The sequence below is a fragment of the Staurois parvus genome, unplaced genomic scaffold (assembly GCF_062004578.1).
Source record: "Staurois parvus isolate SC_StPar_1 unplaced genomic scaffold, SC_StPar_1.0 ptg000580l, whole genome shotgun sequence".
NCBI classification, from domain to species: domain Eukaryota; kingdom Metazoa; phylum Chordata; class Amphibia; order Anura; family Ranidae; genus Staurois; species Staurois parvus.
Window position 1 is genome coordinate 466,842 of NW_028318376.1, and position 20,113 is coordinate 486,954.

Sequence of the window (20,113 nt, forward strand, 5' to 3'; positions counted from 1 at the left end):
TTGACCTTACTACCATTGAGGAGGTCACCAAGGTCTTCTCTGAAGCCCGTCCCACCACCTGCCCCCTCGACCCTGTCCCCTCACAACTCCTACAACCTCCCTACTCCTCCATCCTACGCTCCCTCACCCACATCTTTAATCTCTCCCTCTCTTCTGGCGCATTCCCCTCCCCTCTGAAGCACGCGAACATCACCCCGATACTTAAAAAGCCCTCCCTGGACCCCACTGACCCGAACAACCTTAGACCCATCTCCCTGCTGCCATTCACATCAAAACTCCTCAAGCGCTTAGTCTGCAATCGCCTAAGCTCCCACCTTAACGACAACTACCTCCTCGATCCCCTACAGTCCGGCTTCCGTCCTCTACACAATGTACAGGAATACGTGTAGCATCCTCCAAGCATAGGCTGCTAGACAAATTTAAGCTAGCTCCTTTTGCAATCAGGGGAGTGATGACTGTTATGTCTGGCCTATTGAGGTTCTCACAGGCTGGGAGTTTGATTGCTTCCCCCTGCCTCTCCAGGAAGCTTCCAGAACTTAGGGCAGGAGATTCAAATCCACCAGCCTTAATATTTATCAGGTTTTGGTCAATCCATAGAGGGGAAGTTTCCAGAAGGGGGCCACAGTTTTGATAAATAGTCTGAGACACTGGTGACCAGGGTTCCTCCCCAAGGGGGTTCCAGAGGTGCAGGGGGTGCTGCTGTCCAGTAGTCCATGGACTGAACAACTGCTTACAGGAGGCTACAGAGGTACTAGGAACAAGAGTTGAAATGGACATTGCTCAGAGCTGACTGCAGAACTGCACCACAACAGGGCCTCAGTCTTGAGAGGCATCACGTCACTCAATGGGTTGTGTCTGGTGGACGTTGGAGGGAGGCAGTTGCCCTGGAAACTTGTGACCTTAGGTCCATCCCTGAGACTGTGTGCTGAACTCTGCACTGGGTACCGATAGGTGCACAATGGTGCAGGGTAACCAGATGCCCAAACATTTGCCCCATGGTTGTCAGCTGTGGGGCCTTGAACTGTTTGCTGTTAGCTACTACTACTACTACTGCTGCTGCTAGAAAGACTATCCTCTGAACACTGCAGAGCATTTTGAAGTATCCCATGTTAAATTCTCTCACACTCCCTCCCAGTTATCAGTTCTACCAGCAATAATTTACAAAAAAAAAAAGACAACCCCTAGACTGTTTATTGGAGCCGACTTGAACAGACTGTTGCCTAGGTGACATGTGGCCTCTATACTGTTTGGGAAATAACTGGTTGACATTAGTAGGTAAGGGTTGGTAAACGTAATGACATAAACACAGACAGGAGCACACACACACACTCAGGTTGAACTGGATGGACTGGTGTCTTTGTTCAACCTTACCAACTATGCAACTGCAGTGCAATACATTTGCAAAGCAGAACGCAGAGCCTGGGTTTGTGGTGAGCAAATATAACTGCACAGAATAACCAATATTAACACATTTTGATCAAATTATCTTCTGAAGTTGTTTTTAAAATTTTTTTATAATGTCTCTTTCACATGTAGATATAAAAAACGTGCAAGATTGTACTTTCCCTCTAATTACAACTGTTAACATAAGAACTAACTTTGAGTGCCAGTTCACAGTGATGAGGTGTGAATCTGATGTGGTTTCACAGTGTGGTATCACAGTGCAATTTCTGCTGTGACAGGTGCAAACTGAATGAGATTTCTGAGGGGACTGGGCATAGCAGGAGACGAAATTCACACCACACCCACACAGGACCCTGTTTTGGGCCAGATCATATTTGCACCGCTTATATGTGAACAGCCTGCATAGGAAATAATGCTTTTGTAGATTACATGCAAATCTATGCTTTTTGGATCACATCTGATCCGCGCAAAATTCATATCAGTGTGATCCGGCACTCACTCCAGCATTGGTGAAGAAACAATTAAGGCAAATGTTCTTTGCCCAGTTTAGCTTTCAAAGATATAAAACAGGGCAAATATCTTCTTGAATCGTAAAACACCATCCCTACCTTTTCTGTGAAAAGTTTATCATATTCACTTAATTTGAAGATCTTTGGACTTTGGTGAATCACAGTTCTATCTGATAAACTGGGGTTTATTCAGCTTTCAGGTTTTATTGCCTAAGCTTAATTGAACAAGCTGAGGTTAGAAGCTTATTGGTTTCTATGCAGAAGTGAGCCTGATTCTGCACTCTCCAGCTTTAGTAAATAAACCCCAGAGTGTACACGTCTGCGCTCTATAATTTAACACAAAACAGATCTGTGACAAATACAATAAAGTGCTGTGTTCTCCTTATGTAAATAAATACCGTGCTCTTATAGTCAAAGTAAAACATGTAAAAACATATGTGATAAATGATCAACTGATTTCAAGTAATAAGTGTCCAGTGAAAAAAACAAAGTGAAATCAAAGTCCATCCAACTGTCCTTTATGCTTAAAAAAAAATTTAAGTGAAATTTCACCCAAAAGTGGAAGCTCCACTGGCTTGCCTCCTTCCCCCCCCCCCTCCGCTGCCATATTCGGCACCTTTTGTGGGGGAGATGGGAGCGGGTACCTGGTTTTGACAGGTACCCACTCCCAGCTCAGTTTGTCATGGCAAAGTGAGCCAGAAGTTTGGCCCCCTCCTTCCTCCCACAGTCTCCTGGGAACCTTCACAGGTCCCAGAAGACTGCCGGACCAACCAGGAGGCGCAGTGGGCACCTGGCTGTGTGGGACAGGTGAGTGTGTTTATTAAAAGTCAGCAGCTACAAAATCTGTAACTTTTAATAAACACAAAATAGGCTGGATCTCCCCTTTAACCACAAATAAATGTCTAAAAAATCTAGTACTTCTTCATCCAAATCTTAATATATTCTCCAGCAAACTGTGCATAGTGGACTACAAAACACCTCCTTCCTGAAACACAAATCCCGTGCTCTCCTGGTGCTCACACTCAAATTGTGCACTCACCAGACCTCCATGACCCTCTTAACTTAATACGTGGGTTCACAAAAGTTTAGTTTGCACTGTCCTTCCAGGCAGCCTTCCAAGTCACCTCCTTCCAGCTTCTGATCTTTGCACCTTTTAATCCTCCAAATGAATTTTGGCCATCACGAATCAACAATAAAATAGAAAGCCATAGTGCAGTCATTTTTATTGCAATAGTAAGATTAAAACCATTAAACGCTTCTGCGCCGCCCTATAGCAGAAATACTGCTACAGTGCGGTACAGGTGCGCGAAATCATGTATATATACGTGATTTTTCAGTTACGGGTAGGGGGCACAAGTGTGCCGCGCACTCGCCCTACCTGTGCCACCATTCATGGCCTCGGCTGTCATTCACTGGGTCCCAGCCAGTGATTCCCCGCCAGCACCCGGCGATCTCCGAGGATTTCTGACGGGGGAGAGATTGCAAGCAATACAGATCTCTCCCCTGTATTGTTTTACGATACAGAGGGATTGTATGTAAATAATACAGATCTGCTTTGTATAGCAGAGCCATACAAAGCAGTGTGCTTACAGTGAAACACAGCCTCATAGTAAAAAAAACACACAGTTACCCTTTGATCGCCCCCCATGTTAACCCCTTCCTGCCCAGTGCCATTAGTACATTGTTAGTGCTTTTTATTAGCACTGATCACTGTATTGGTGTCACTGGGGATGTCAGTGGCACAAAGTCAGTTCCCCCCAGTGTCAGAATGCCTGCCGCAGTCCCGCTATAAGTCACTGATCACCGCCATTACTAGTGTAAAAAAAATTAGCATATATACCGCCATTTGTAAATGCTATAACTTTCCAGTAAACCAATTCATTTACACGTATTGGGGTTTTTTTTTAGCAAAGACATGTACCAGAATACATTTTGCCCGAAATTTATGACGAAATTGGATTTTTTAAATTTTTTTACTGGACATGTTTAATGTCAAAAATATAGTTTTGTTTCAAAAATATCAGTTTTTTTTTTTATAGCGCCAAAAATAAAAAATGCTCAGGCGATCAAATACCACTGAAAAAAAGCTCTATTAGTGGGAAAAAGGACATAAATTTCATTCGGTTGCATGACCACCCAATTGTCAGTTAAAGTAACACAGTGCCGTATCATAAAATATGGCCCGGCTTGGAAGGGGGGTAAATCCTCTGGAGGGCAAGTGGTTAAAAATACAAATGCCAGCATTCACTATGATTACTATACCACATGGATCCAAGATGGCCACCGCTGACCCAACTTCCTGTTTGCTTCCTGTGTTTGCTCCACAGACCAGAAGTGACGTAGGAGGAAGTGATGTCACGATGAATAGCCCCTGCTTAACGTGTTTTGGCCAGTTGTCGTCCCTGGCAGAGACAAGACCAGTCACCCTATACAAGGAGAAATCAAAATGATAGGTATTTATTATAGGAAACTCCTGTACAGAGGTAAAGTTTCATGCTGGATTAAGGCACAGATTTGGAAGAAGACCAAAATTTAAGTAAGACTGGACATGCCTCATGTAGGCAATATTTGCTTATCCTGGAGTTCAGCTTTCATTTTCAGTTCTGACTAACTGTAGAGCACACCTTAAAGTAGTTCTACTTGAAGGTGTGCCCTTAAAGTAGAACTACAGTAAACAAACATTTTTTTAAATTTTGGAAAAAATAAGGGAGGACTATAACCCACTGTCAGTTTTATTTTAACATCTATGTCCTATTAGGGGAGATTTCTCTTCACTTCCTGTCCCATAGCCACAACAGGAAGTGAGCAGAAATCCTTTAAAAGAGAGGTAATCCCTGCTTGTCACCAGGGTCACCAGAACTAGTGTCCCCATTGGAAGTTTTCCCCTCCATTACTGTTCTGTTCAACCCAAAATTTGGGATTTTCTTTTCTTTTGCTTTTGATAAGGGTAAACAGGACAAATAGAGGAGGCGAATCTCCCTAATGGGGGCACAGATGGCAGTAAAAACCTGACAGGTGTACTAATCCATCTTCACTCTATCCCAGCCTTTTTTAACTAGGTTTCTTCAGGGGTGCCTTGATAAAATGCCTAAAAATTGTCCAAAAATTGTATACAAGCAAGCAGGTGGATGAAGCCTGTCTTTTAGTTACACAAAACCAAAAGGTTTTCATTGTGCACTATTACGGCTTTCTAGCGGCTGGCGACATAACAACCAATGATGTCATCAGTTGGGCATCTGCATAGCATCCTTGCTTGCTCCTTCTTTGCCCCTCTGTGTAAGCACTAGGGTCACACTAGCTGAGTGAGAGAGAGAGAAACTGAGGGAGAGGAGAAACAATGGAATACTAATCAGTACCAGTGTGCAAATGTGTATTTGCTTTGGAAGAAAAAAATAACCTCTAATGTTAGGTGTCCTGCATGTGTGGATGTTGCTGCGCTCTGTTTGTCTATTAGTTTCCTTTTTTTACATTTTGTAATGAGTTCCTCTAGATTGTGCAAAATTTTAAAGGATGCCTTAACTGAAAAAATTTTGAGAAACACTGTTCTATCCAAACCAAAAAATAAGTTTTACCTTTAGTTACAATTTAAGAAAACAATAGTGTGATATATGGACACTAGCTCCAGTGGCATACCAAGCACATTTGCATTCCCCCACACATAAAAATGAAATGGTATGAAGGCACGCACTGTGATAACTTTTTGATGTGGTCAATTTGCATCATGTAACATGTAACACACATGCACAGACCTCAATAAAATGAAACTGTTCCATTAGATATGCTGTTCTACACACAGCTTACCTTAAAGTGGAACTTTAGTTAGAAAATGAAGTCCTGCTAGGTCACTCCAGGCTGGCCCCTTTTGCAGGTATAGGTATGTATAACATTAAAAATAAATGCCTATATGTTTTAAATACCAATAATACACTGCCTCACCCTGCTCTGCACGTACTCAGTTGCTCTCCAATTCACTGCTGAATTTATAAAGGTCGATATGCTGACAGCCTTGAAGCAGAATTAAACCCTCCTATCCTTTACAGCCAAGGAAGCTACTTTTGTTTGATCTGCAACTGTCATGGTGCTATACATGTGATCGGTTATGACACCAGCCTTAGTACTTAGAGTACAGAAATCAGGAGTACAAAATGTAAAACACTATGGGGGAATTTATCAAAACTGGAACAGCTGTGCATGGCAACCAATCAACTTCTATCTCCATGTAGTTCATTTAGGATTTGAAAATGAAAACAGTGAGCTGATTGGTTGCCATGCACAGTTGCTCCAGATTTTAGCTACTCTAAGTTCTGTTCTCAGTGCTGAGACACTTTTTGATGGATCTGTATCTACCTGCATGCAGGTAGCCTAGAGAAGTAAATGCAGATGCAGCAACTGCATGGACACAGTTGTATGTCATAATTTGACATGGGGAAAGGAGCAGGTAAACGAATACAAACGCAAACACTGTTTGGTTTCGGATCCATGCACCTTCTCCTGTCTGAATGTCAGATTTTGACATGCAACTGTGTCCATGTCCTTGGTCTCTGCATCCAATTCTATGGGCTGCCTGCATGCATCTCTAAGGTGAATACAGATGGAACTAAAAGTCTCAGCAAGGAGAAAGAATCTGAGTGCCTGTCTGAAGGAGCCCTATCTGTCCTTACAGAGTACATCCAAAATTAGCCCCTCTTCCCAGTACAAAACATCCCGCCCCAGCAAAGACTGACCCCACCTTAACACAACCCCCTCAGTACAAATTCCCCATGCCAGTTAAGACTCCTTACTACAGATCGATCCCCCAGCACACACCCCTCAGCACAGGCTGACTCCCCCAGCACAGACCAACTAGTAGACCCCTCAGTACAAATCGTCCCCCCCTTCCCCAACACAGATTGCTTAGCACAGACTGAGTCCCCCAGCACAGACCCCCTAATACAGACTGGTCTCCAAAGCACAGACCCATCAGTACAGACCAACATCCCCAACACAGACCCCTAAGCACAGATTGAGTGCCCCAGCACAGACCCCCCAGTACAGACGACCTCCCCAGCACAGATCCCTTAGTATAAACAGACCCCCCTGTACAGAGACACACCCTTCCAACCCCTCAGCAAAGACTAATCCCCCCAGGATGGACTCCTTAGTACAGATCAAGCCCCCCGGCCCAGTTAAGTTAGATATTTGGGTTATGATAAGGGTTAGATGGAATTAAAGTGGTTCTAAACTCTAAAGGTTTTTTACCTTAATGCAATCTCTGCATTAAGGTGAACAACCATCCACTACCTGTTCATTCCCCCTCACTAAACACTTACCTGAGTCCTCTCTAGATACAGCGTTGATTGTCTGCAGCAGCGCTGCTCTCTCTTTCTCAGTTCACAGGCTTCACGGAAAGTGTTGGCGGGAGACTCCAGAAGAGGAGGTAAGCCACAGTTCTGTGCAATACCATTGCACAGAGCAGGTAAGTGTAACATCATTTTTATTTTAATGAAATAAGACTTACAATTACTTTAAACCTCCACAATAAATTTTGGCCTCCAAAAACTTTATGCTATAATGTATTAGTATACACCAAGTAATCCCCTCCAGCAATGCCGTGTCAGCGCTTTTGCCTGTCACGGGTGCTTCCATCATCTCCCGGTCTTCCTTCTGGGTTCAGACTCTTCAGCTGCTTGATTGGCTGAACCACATTGATGTCACTCCTGCACACGCAAATGGGAGTCATGTCATCACGGCACAGAAAAGTGCCATTAAATTGCCTTGAGCTGTGAATATGTGGCTCAGTGTACATACATACTGACAGACAAGGTGAAGGCTTTTTGACAGAAGAGACAAATAGGGTATCTTCTGTTCAGTGGTGACTAATCTTGCTGGCAAAATCCATTATATTTTACCATTGAATTTATCAGTAAAAATCCAGCCCTGCTTGCGTCCATTATTGAGGATAGCATCAACAATACCTTTTGTATTGAGTACTTGAATTACCAGACAAGAGAGATAAGGTGGGTGTGTTGGCAAACCTTTTTTTTTTATTGCTTTACCATTCCACTGGAAAGGCGAACATAGAATTTTCTGACTAATGCATTTCAGCACACTGCATACCTGATTTAAAACATTGGCACACCTGTGCATATACACTATATTGCCAAAAGTATTGGGACGCCTGCCTTTAGACGCACATGAACTTTAATGGCACCCCAGTCTTAGTCCATAGGGTTCAATATTGAGTTTGCCCACCCTTTGCAGCTATAACAGCTTTAACTCTTCTGGGTAGACTGTCCACAAGGTTTAGGAGGGTGGGAATGCTTGACCATTCTTCCAGAAGTGCATTTGTGAGGCCAGGCACTGATGTTGGACGAGAAGGCCTGGCTTGCAGTCTCTGCTCTAATTCATCCCAAAGGTGTTCTACTGGGTTTAGGTCAGAAATCTGTGCAGGCCAGTCAAGTTCCTCCACCCTAAACTCGCTCATCCATGTCTTTATGGACCTTGCTTTGTGCACTGGTGTGCAGTTATGTTGGAACAGGAAGGGGCCATCCCCAAACTGTTCCCAAAAAGTAGGGAGCATGAAATTGTCCAAAATGTCTTGGTATGCTGACGCCTTAAGAGTTCCCTTCACTGGAACTAAGGGGACAAGCCCAACCCCTGAAAAACAACCCCACACCATAATCCCCCCTCCACCAAGCTTTACACTTGGCACAATGCAGTCAGGCAAGTATCATTCTGCTGGCAACCGCCAAACCCAGGCACCTCCATCGGATTGCCAGACAGAGAAACGTGATTCGTCACTCACTTAAGTACCTGTAATAAATAAAATAAATGTATGAAGTCAACATGTGCAGGCATTTTGGGTTCTGCAGTAGCAGTGGAGCATGGTAAAAGGAAACTTGTTTACCAGTTCTAAGCAAAAATCAGGTATACTCCAAACTGGTTGTCAAAATAATAATAGATAGGTAACCTTTGCATTTAGCAGATTACATAGTAACAGCTGATAATAAAACATTCATTAACAATAGTTGCAACATTACACAAGAACAAAACTGAAACCAACTATGGTCATTCAAAACAAAAGGTGTTTTTTGTTGATCACTGACATTTCTACATTCCTTTATTATAACATTGCCAACATTATTCACATGGGTAGGGCATTTGTTGTAAAAATAACTCATCTGACCAGAATAATATAAGTAAAGACAACTGAAATTCCAAAAATCTTACTAAACCCCGGGTTTCGATCAGTCGTGGTACATTGATAATGACACAGATGGTGTGTACAGACACAACAGTGCAAGCTACAATCTAGTGCTGAAAAAAAATTAGCCCATGTGCCACTAATAGTCATGCATTAAAAGGATTATTTGCCATTTTTTAAGTGAAAGAGCGTCCAACAAAGTGTCATTTGGCTTTTATTACCGTATATTCTGATTCCTATCATCAGGTGTATATCAAGTACATCTATATGACATTTGTTAAATAAGCCACAGCAGACAAGACTCAAGGTGGCCAGACACATAGGGGTTTGAGATGAATTTAAAATAATTAAAATATTGAAACACAGGTTATTGTTGCAATCACTGGACTTTGCATTTAAGGGAACGGACAGTGCAACACACTCTTTATTCATATGTATTGTTACAATCGATTGAGATTATCAATAAAAAATATGTATTGACAGTTTAAAAATGAAAACGATCCATTTAAAACAATTATCTAACCAAATTGAATCATATTAGGTTCCCTGACAAACACACTGATGTTTGTTCAATTGATCAGAAACAATTGATGAAATTCAAGTACAGCGGATCTTCTACACAGAACTCACTGAATTGACTGAAAGGAGGGCCTGCAGTTTATAGTCAATTCAATCAGTTTCATCAGATTGAATGATCAAATGAATCATCATATTGATTCACTTTGGCCTGCAGTTTATAGTCAATTCAATCAGTTTCATCAGATTGAATGATCAAATGAATCATCATATTGATGTGTGGCCATCATTACATAGTTTGGGGTTGATTTACTAAAACCAGAGAGTGCAATGTCTGGTGCAACTGTGCATGGTAGCTAATCAGTTTCTAACTTCAGCTTGTTTAATTAAGCATTGACAATAAAACCTGGAAGCGGATTTGTTTCTATGCAGAGCTGCACAAGATTTTGCACTTTGTATACGCAAGCCAAAATCCACAGGAGATCCAGGGGAAGGCAAAAAAATCCCTATGATGCATGGTCTAATTTGCTCCAGCGGGGGAACAAAATTCGTCCTGAAACTTCCAGGAGGCAATTGGATATTTCCTGGATCAACAATCCCTATTTGTTATGATCTATAAATCTTAGTATCCAGTTATAACTTGTGCATCTAGGAATGCATCCAGCTCTTTTTTAAAACAATATGCTCAGCTGGCCAGAAATAGTGGAGTATATTCCACATTTTCACAGCTCTTACTGAGAAAAAGCCTTATGGATGTGGTTGTCGATTTTAACTTTTTTCCTTTCAGAGTGCCCCCTTGTCTTCTATAATGACCTGAAAGTGAATATCTAAAGATCAAGTTCACAATACAGAGCATATCATGTTATCATACATTGCTGTTTGTTTGTTCCTTCCTTACTCTGTAGCTAGGAGATGCTCTGCATAGCTAGCCTCACCCTCTTTTCAGTGTACCGCTTTAGCCTCCATGCAGCACATGTACTGCTGGAGCTAGACCTATTATGATTTTTTTTTACCTATCTGATGTTCATCTTTATTATCTGCACAAGCTTTCAATTTACAGCGTTCAATGATCTGCAAGATGTTATTTTGATTGAGTCACTTTCTGCCTGTACTACTGAGATTGTAAATTACAGCTATCTCACCACAACTGAATCAGTTATAGAGATCTCATTTGCAATATTTAGATTGAGAAAGCAGAACAGACCACATATGTATTTACACATAGTGATTATAGCCCCCCATTCGTTTTACACAATGCAGAGGATTAGCCCATTAAGTTCCACAGTGAGTATAATAAGCATGTTTTACTGCATATAGAGACTGGTTTTACTGTTGTGGTTTTAGTAACACTTTAATTGATTCTACTCAAGAGAGAATACATTTAGTTTATTTAAAGTGTTACTAAACCCAGGACCCTGCATTGACTATATCAGGTCCCCCACAGTACACAGAACATGGAAATGCAATTATTTTAGTAACTATAAACTGTTAAATACCTTTGCTCATCAGCAGTTAGAGCAGTCTTGTGACTTCTATCAGTGCCCAACAGAGCACTGGTTAAAGCTTTTAGGAGGCGTTTTCATCCTCCTCTAACTCTCCTATGAGGCTGCAGGACCCCTGACCTCTGTCTGGAAAGCGCTTATTGGCCCTGTGCTGGTCACATGCATCCTCCCAAGAAAAAAAACCTCTCTAGTAATACACACCAAACTGAGCATGTGCAGTTTGCTCCCTAGGCTCTGTTCAATCAGGAGATGAGTCTGGGACAGTAGGAAAAGGGGAGGATCAGAGAAGACAGGATCAAACATTCTTTTTACACAATGCAGAGGATTAACCCCTTAAGTTACATACGGAGTATAACAAGCATGCTTTACTGCATATACAGACTGGTTTTACTGTTGTGGTTTTAGTAACACTTTAATTGATTCTACTCAAGAGAGAATACATTTAGTTTATTTAAAGTGTTACTAAACCCAGAGCCCTGAATTTACTATAACTGGTCTCCCACAGTTCACAGAACATGGAAATGCAATTATTTTAGTAAATATAAACCTTATCAGTGTCCAGCAGAACACTGGTTAAAGCTTGTAGGAGGAGTTTTCATTCTGCCTCTTATGAGGCTGCAGGACTCCTGATCCTCTGTCTCTACAGTGCTGATTGGCCCTGTGCAGATCACATGCACTCTCCCAAGGAAAAAAAAACTCTCTAGAAATACACACCAAACTGAGCATGTGCAGCTTGCCCCCAAGACCATTCTATCAGCAGATGGACTGGGGCCTGTGGAAGAAGGGGAGGATCAGAGAAGACATATTCAAACAGCCTTTTTACACAATGCAGAGAATTAACCCCCAAGGTTCAACAGTGAGCATAACAAGCATGCTTTACTGCATATACAGACTGATTTTATTGTTTTGGGTTTAGTAACACTTTAATCTTTCCTCATAGCTGAGCTCCTCCATGCCTCTTATTAGTTTGGTTGCCCTTCTCTGTATTCTCTCCAGTTCTCTGATATTCTTTTTGTGAACTGCTGCCCAAAACTGAACTGCATACTGTATACCAGGTGAGGTCTTACTAATGATTTGGACAGGAGCAAAAACACACTATATTGCCAGAAGTATTGGGACACCCCTCCCAATCATTGGATTCAGGTGTTCCAATCACCTCCATGGCCACAGCTGTATAAAATCAAGCACCTAGGCATGCAGACTGCTTCTACAAACATTTGTGAAAGAATGGGTCACTCTCAGGAGCTCAGTGAATTCAAGCGTGGTAACGTGATAGGTTGCTACCTGTACAATAAGTTCATTTGTGAAATGTCCTTGCTACTGAAGATTCCAAGGTCAACTGTTAGTGGTATTATAACAAAGTGGAAGAAACTTGGAACAACAGCAACTCAGCCAAGAAGTGGTAGACCACGTAAAATGATAGAAGGGGGTCAGCGCATGCTGAAGTGCACAGTGCGAGAAGTCACCGACCATCTGCAGTGTCAACTAAAGATCTCCAAACTTTGTGTGGCCTTCAGATTAGCACAAAACAGTACATAGAGAGCTTTATGGAATGAGTTTCCATGGCTGAGCAGCTGCATCCAAGCCTTACTTCACCAAGTGCGATGCAGTAGTGTAAAGTACGCCACCACTGGACTCTAGAGCAGTGGAGACATGTTCTCTGGAGTGACAAATCATGCTTCTCTGTCTGGCAATCAGATGGATGTGTCTGGGTTTTGTGCTTGCCAGGAGAATGATACTTGCCTGACTGCATTGTGCCAAGTGTAAAGTTTGGTGGAGGGGAGATTTTGGTGTGGGGTGGTTTTCAGGGGTTGGGCTTGGCCCCTTCGTTCCAGTGAAGGGAACTCTTAAGGTGTCAGCATGTCAAGACATTTTGGACAATTTCATGCTCCCAATTTTGTGTGAACAGTTTGGGGATGGCCCCATCCAGGACATTTTTTCCTTCATGTACATGGTACAGCAGTCACATATCAGGAATATGAAATACTGCGGTAACATATTCTTTAGGTTTATGATCTACCAGAACTCCCAGATCCTTCTCCACCATTGATTCTCCCAGTTGTACTCCCCCTAGTATGTATGATACATACATACATATTCTTAGCCCCCAAGTACATAACTTTACACTTATCATCATTCATCAATAAATCTCTTTTGCCACATAGTTATTCCATTAAATGGTGCATTGAGGTCGGCTTGTAAATTGGAGACATTCTGTAAGGAAGTTTTTCCACTGCACAGCTTGGTGTCATCTACAAAAACTGAAATGGTACTTTTAACCCCAGACCCTATATCATTTATAAATATAACATACAGTCAGGTCCATAAATATTGGGACATCGACACAATTCTAACATTTTTTGGCTCTATACACCACCACAATGGATTTGAAATGAAACGAACAAGATGTGCTTTAACTGCAGACTGTCAGCTTTAATTTGAGGGTATTTACATCCAAATCAGGTGAACGGTGTAGGAATTACAACAGTTTGCATATGTGCCTCCCACTTGTTAAGGGACCAAAAGTAATGGGACAATTGGCTTCTCAGCTGTTCCATGGCCAGGTGTGTGTTATTCCCTCATTATCCCAATTACAATGAGCAGATAAAAGGTCCAGAGTTCATTTCAAGTGCGCTATTTGCATTTGGAATCTGTTGCTGTCAACTCTCAAGATGAGATCCAAAGAGCTGTCACTATCAGTGAAGCAAGCCATCATTAGGCTGAAAAAACAAAACAAACCCATCAGAGAGATAGCAAAAAGATTAGGCGTGGCCAAAACAACTGTTTGGAACATTCTTAAAAAGAAGGAACGCACCGGTGAGCTCAGCAACACCAAAAGACCCGGAAGACCACGGAAAACAACTGTGGTGGATGACCGAAGAATTCTTTCCCTGGTGAAGAAAACACCCTTCACAACAGTTGGCCAGATCAAGAACACTCTCCAGGAGGTAGGTGTATGTGTGTCAAAGTCAACAATCAAGAGAAGACTTCACCAGAGTGAATACAGAGGGTTCACCACAAGATGTAAACCATTGGTGAGCCTCAAAAACAGGAAGGCCACATTAGAGTTTGCCAAACGACATCTAAAAAAGCCTTCACAGTTCTGGAACAACATCCTATGGACAGATGAGACCAAGATCAACTTGTACCAGAGTGATGGGAAGAGAAGAGTATGGAGAAGGAAAGGAACTGCTCATGATCCTAAGCATACCACCTCATCAGTGAAGCATGGTGGTGGTAGTGTCATGGCATGGGCATGTATGGCTGCCAATGGAACTGGTTCTCTTGTATTTATTGATGATGTGACTGCTGACAAAAGCAGCAGGATGAATTCTGAAGTGTTTCGGGCAATATTATCTGCTTATATTCAGCCAAATGCTTCAGAACTCATTGGACGCCGCTTCACAGGGCAGATGGACAATGACCCAAAGCAGACTGCAAAAGCAACCAAAGAGTTTTTTAAGGGAAAGAAGTGGAATGTTATGCAATGGCCAAGTCAATCACCTGACCTGAATCCGATTGAGCATGCATTTCACTTGCTGAAGACAAAACTGTAGGGAAAATGCCCCAAGAACAAGCAGGAACTGAAGACAGTTGCAGTAGAGGCCTGGCAGAGCATCACCAGGGATGAAACCCAGCGCCTGTTGATGTCTATGCATTCCAGACTTCAGGCTGTAATTGACTGCAAAGGATTTGCAACCAAGTATTAAAAAGTGAAAGTTTGATTTATGATTATTATTCTGTCCCATTACTTTTGGTCCCTTAACAAGTGGGAGGCACATATGCAAACTGTTGTAATTCCTACACCGTTCACCTGATTTGGATGTAAATACCCTTAAATTAAAGCTGACAGTCTGCAGTTAAAGCACATCTTGTTCGTTTCATTTCAAATCCATTGCGGTGGTGTATAGAGCCAAAAATGTTAGAGTTGTGTCGATGTCCCAATATTTATGGACCTGACTGTATATTGAAAAGTAAGGGTCCCAACACTGAACCTTGGGGTACACCACTGAAAAGCCTAGATCATTCAGAGTATGAATCATTAATCACTACTCCCTGAATACGACCTTTTAGCCAGTTTTCTATCCATTTTCAAACTGTACGTACAATACATTAGGTACTCCAAACAGAAATATGCCATTAAGTTATTCTTATAGTAAGTTGAAACATTGAGTTTCTGAAATCTTTAAAAGATACTATGCTTTTTCATTTATTACATTAATCAGTAATTCATTCTTTGTTTTTTGCAAGATAACAGCTTTTTAGAGCAGACTTAAAGATTTTTTAAATAGTTTTACGTGTTAAACCCATGCCACTCTTCTTGTGCACATTGAAATTTTCAAATGAGAAGTTTTGGCCCCTTCTTTAATCTCGGTTGCAGATGGCTCCATCGAGTGGGAAGCTTTCACTGCTCTGTGCTAGGACATTGTATATAACGACATTAAATTGTGGCAGCAATGTTACTTGTTTATTGTCACAATGACCTTGGACACTAACAAACCCAGTGAGTATGCTGCTCTATCTAGTTAGGGAATTACATTGCATATCCAATAGGCTTTTGAAAGTTAAGCGTTAAAAAGACCTCTTCATCGATTTCCTGGCCCACACTAGGTAACTCTTTTCACCCCACTCTTCCTCAAATTAGGACACTTTTACAAATCCTGAACTCTTACCTTAGCAGAACCCTCCGTGCTTCTGAAGTCTGATTCTGTCATACACTTATAAGCCGTTCAACAGGTTTGTCTACTTCTAGTTTCAGCTCACATTGTTATCATCCAAGTAACTATGTGAAGATACTGCCAGTATATCCTCCAATCAATGCAAATTAAACTAATAGAATATTATAACTTGCTACACATTACGTGCATACATGTGCCTAAAGGAGCCACTGGCTTCTTCCTATAAACAAACAGGGTACCCTTGTTGATCTGATCGTATCTTCTTCTTAAAATTGCTGCCTGGCATTCATGTATGTCTAGTAGCTTAAATTGGAACTTTACTCTCTCAGTCAACATTAGCTTTTTTATATCCTTCTAGCCTTAAGCTGGCCATAGATGTATCGAAATTTAGCCGGTTCAGCAGGAAGTAGCCAAATTTAAAACTAATTGTGGCCATGCCTGTTTGACAGAACTCATTCATTGGATCAATTTTTGTCAAATGGACTTATTGTAAAATTTTTCTCGATCTGCCAACTGCAGCCAGTGGAGAGTCCCTGCAGTCAGAATACAATGTCCCAGTGGGGAGGCTTCCTCTATCAACCTCACTTGTGTGGATTGAGGAATATGTTTATTTTTTTTCATCAGCCCGCTGACTGAACAAAAAATAGTTAAAAAATAGATAGGAAAGTATGTTAGATTTACTTGTTTGAAACTTTTTTTTTACATTTCTTCAGTTGCTCCCTGATTTCTGACCTAGGCCAAAATGATGCCATACATCCCAGGGGTCATCATGGGCATTTTTTCTTTCTTCTGGAAAAGGGTTTTTTTCATCACGCCCTCAAGCCGGCATTCCTGAACTAAGGGCAGATTGATTCCAGGAAGTAAATGCCACATAAATTACACTGTTCAACAAATTTTTATTTTTTGCCAGTTTTGGAAACAAAAGGATCCATTTCTTAATGAATTTCACATTCTGAGTTCAAATATAACAATGAAATTTGTCAATTGGCTCTAGTTTTTCTGTAAACGGAAAGTTTTCTACTATAGGCGTAATGACTACATAATGCACAATAATTATATAGATAGATGTCTTTCCACAAATATAAAGCAAGTGATATTGACTACATAACAAAGCCTAAATGGCATAATATATTGCATAGGATTACCAAGAAAAATTATAGCCATAAGCTAAGTTGAATCATTTTAATACTTAGGATTCTCACTAGTTTTGTCTTCAGTTTGTGTCGGTTTTGCTTCTCTTGGCTTTTCTCTTGTATTCGAGGAAAGGGCTATCTCTTACAACTGCACGTGACTACACGCTTCAGGTTCTTCCTAACTTGACTCAACCACGAAGGATTCTGGTGCTTTAGGAATTGGTAGCCCCTCTCCATGAGGAACTGGACGTATTGCCGATGGAATATTTGGATAGTGCACAGATAACTTTTTCTTCTTATTTAGCCCTTTTACAATTGGAGGCACCATACAAAAGTAACAATTACTAACATGATCTGTTGGTTCTCTCCAAATCATTGGCACAGCGAAAGGCATAGATGCCTTTTTTCCATTCAACCATTGCTCCAGTGCTGTCCCACAAGAATTGCAGCATATATGTGGTGCCCAGCTCTTGTCCTGGTCTCCTATCTTGCAGCCAAAATACAAGTTGTAGGCTTTCTTAATCATTCCTGTTATCCTCCTTTTTTGTGAGATAAAAGTTATTTCACCGCAGATATAGCAGAAATTATCTGCTTTATTCACACAAGTTCGAGGCATTACTGAGTAGCCTATATAAGCATAAAACGAAATGTAAAGACGCTGTCGAACTACAATCAGCTACAGATACTGCAGCTTTTATGCAGTGAAGTGATGCAATTAAAGGCTAATATTGCATCATCTCAGTATACATGCAATTTTCTATTGGTCACCAGTATCAATTGCGCAATATGCAGCTGAAGTTGCATCATAATTTTGAATGGCTTACGTCATTAGATGGGCGAATATATCATGGAAACTAGAGCCAATCAACATTTTTTAGGGTCATTTTCATTTTCAGCACCCCAAAATTATGTAAGATTAGCTAATTTTATGCCCAAAACTTTTTACCTGTTGAACAGTGTTATCTGCCCTTACTCAAGATAGTCATGGTTAGAAATGCTAGGGGGGGGGGGGTTTCAAAGTGACAATAAATAAATCATGGTGACATGGATGAATTGGTGAGTTTCTTTTGAATATTAAGCCCTTAACACCAGCACTCCCAGCCCTTTAAGGGGTTTCTGATGCTGGGAGGCAGGGCAGGGTTTATGAACATGTGACTGCAGTGATTGGCTGCGGCAAAGGTTTGCTTACATTTGGGTACACAAATATGCAGCCGCTCAACATCAAGACTCACCCACCGAGAGGCTGCATATTTGTGTACTCTTGGCATGAACAGGTTACAAATTAGCAAACCATTTGCCTTACAGGGAAAATTTTATGTTTTTCACATACAGGTTAAAATCAGCATTTTAGAAAAATGCTTAAAACCCGCAAACATTATGTATTTTCTGAAAGCAGAGGGCCTGAAGAATTAAATGGTGGTTGTTGCAATTTTTTTATGTTGGAAGATCTTTACATATATATACGTGATTCTGCGCAGAGTGGCCACCCTGTAGCAGTAAAACTGCTACAGGGTGGTCGGCAAGTAGATAATACCTATTTTTTGGTAAAATACAAAAGATGATGTTGCATCGAGTAAATTGATACCAAATGTCAAGATTTAAAATTGCACGCCTGTGACATAGCAATGACAGTATTTTTGCTCTCCCTCTGACGCTTATGGCAATACCTCACATGTGTGGTGCAATCACTGATTACATATAACGCACATGGGGGAGGGGATGGGGGATGGTGCTTACAAAAAGTTTTCTGTTATTTTATTTAAATTTATGGGTTTTTTTACACTCAGGCCCTTCCAAGCACTGTAAAAGTGATCAGGAAGCTGTAAACTTTAATCCTAGAATGTGCTATAGGAACTATAGGCTGCCAAATAAGAAAAAATGAGAGCTGTTTTTTATGTTCCCCAAACTTTAAAGAGCCTTCTGACTCCTCCTTCATCCTTTGCCCCCTACAGTTCTCTTGCTGAATTTAATCCTGAGATGGTACGAAGAGAGAAACAACACAAAGAGAAAGTTATCACAATTTGGTACTGCTCTCAATATTGCTGTCCTAGGCACTCGCCCATGAGTGCCATTACACTCCTGGATAGGATGCATGTCTTGCAATATTCATCTGTATCTACAACATATTAACATAATGTACATAGCAGGTGGAAATTCTGGCACACAGGCAGAAGTGGAATGATCCTTCTCAAAAATCTGTTATCGCCTTATATACTATAAACGTTAAAATATAAACAATGGTTTTAAAAAGTTTCTTACCTACGAGGAAACCCAAGAATACTTAACGTTTAGGTTAAGTTTAGTTTCTTAAGAAGTAAGCTTCTTAAGAATAAGAAGCATGTGAGCAAAGGTGAACAGACTCACCCAGTTTAAAGGTAGTTAAATGACTGGACTTTAACCATGTTGATATGACATACTTTTGCTGTATCAAAGACCAGTTTTTCTAAAACTAACTGTTCAGCTGTTTCTTGCATCTCTTATAGGTATTAGCTTTCGGTTCCCTCTGAACACTGAATTTTGCTTGTTCGGGCAGTCCAAATACATTTACCTGCTTGGTGGAAAGTATCATATATAGTAGCAGTTTTTCTACCACTACTATACAGTGTATGACAGCTTTCTCTGTAAATGCTTGTTGAGAAAAAAGTGGGTGCTGGCACCCGTCGCATCCTTTACAACCATTGATTTAGCCTGGGAATCCTTATTCATGTAAACAAGGAGGCAGGGATAGTGGCTGACATCGTTGTCCAAACATGGGCACATGGCAGTATTTTTGCAATTATATCATATATATATATCATATATACTTTGCCCCTTTACATTGCAAATGGAAGGTTGGAGAGCTGTCAATCGCTGTAAGCAGTCATTGAGATTTGACGCATCTGTCAGTTTGCAGTTTTTTTTCTCTCAATGAGTCAGCGTGCGTTGTTCATGGTGGTTGGCATGGATCTACACCAGGGGACATATTTTGAGACATTTGATGTTTTTAAATAAAGGACTTTAAAAAAAAAAGTGTGCCTGTTTACATTTTTGTTTGTGAAGGAGTAGGGACACTACTGTATATACCCATTATTCACTGGGGGTCCCCATTTAAAAAAAAAAAATGGGCCTTTGTCCTCAGCAACATGAGGGCAAGGTGCTTTGCCTGGAGGGTCCCTGACAATGCACCCTCATATGTTGAGGGCATGTA

At 41.1% G+C, this 20,113-nt stretch overlaps 1 protein-coding gene across 3 annotated transcripts in view; it reads right to left on the reverse strand.

The window, feature by feature from the left end:
• HHLA2 (HHLA2 member of B7 family) overlaps window positions 1-19,292 on the reverse strand; it is a 51,624-nt gene extending 32,332 nt beyond the window's left edge. The window contains exons 1-2 of one of the 3 annotated variants that reach the window (XM_089692237.1): window positions 19,186-19,292; window positions 4,176-4,339 (exon numbers count right to left, since the gene is read on the reverse strand). The gene's annotated coding sequence lies outside the window, so the exon portion shown is untranslated. Of the gene's footprint in view, window positions 1-4,175; window positions 4,340-15,787; window positions 16,005-19,185 lie in introns of those variants that run through there. The other 2 variants (XM_089692238.1, XM_089692236.1) reach the window with 2 other exon arrangements.
• Between the last annotated feature and the right edge of the window lie 821 nt (window positions 19,293-20,113).